Raw genomic sequence first — 709 nt, 5'->3', positions numbered from 1 at the left:
CACACACACACACACACACACACACACACACACACACACACACACACACACACACACACACACACACACACAGAAGAACCAACAAGGGCGGTGTTTAAAAAACACGCCGGCGACGTGAGTATTTTAATAATATAATAGTATAAATTTGTAACCCTTTTGATATACCTTGGGTAAAAGGAATTTTTCTTATAACGGATTGTTGTTTTAGTACGACTAGTATTTTAAAATGTTTTTTTTAACACCGTATTGTATGTAGGAAGTTGTATTGTTTGTTTTTGGGGGTGCTAATATGATGCATACATCAACGAATGAAATGTGTACCCTTAGCTGTAACTCACATACGTATGGATTTATGTTTGATTATTTAGGAAGTACGTGAAGGTATATATAGGAAAGAATGGTATCTGACGCAAGTATTACCAAATAAGGATGAGCTTTTTAAATAGGTATTGCCATATATAATAGACACGCTACGTGTACACCCAGGGGGTCTCCACCAGAAAGCAGACTGGGCGCTACTCCAAGCTAGGTTCCCCAGATATCTGGCGTCTCCAGATATCTGGCGTCTCCATATCTGGCGTCTTCTATAACATGTCTGACTTTCCACAGCGCCTTCACAAATTCACGGAGGCGCTGAAGGGACTTGTGCAGAGCTACCCCAAGACCACAGACGTCTGTGGAGACGCAACCCAAACTACTTTGCGCCTCA

Source organism: Branchiostoma belcheri, unplaced genomic scaffold, assembly GCF_001625305.1.
Source record: "Branchiostoma belcheri isolate BF01 breed outbred unplaced genomic scaffold, Haploidv18h27 scaffold896, whole genome shotgun sequence".
Lineage (NCBI taxonomy): Eukaryota > Metazoa > Chordata > Leptocardii > Amphioxiformes > Branchiostomatidae > Branchiostoma > Branchiostoma belcheri.
Note: the sequence above shows the minus strand (reverse complement) of the source record.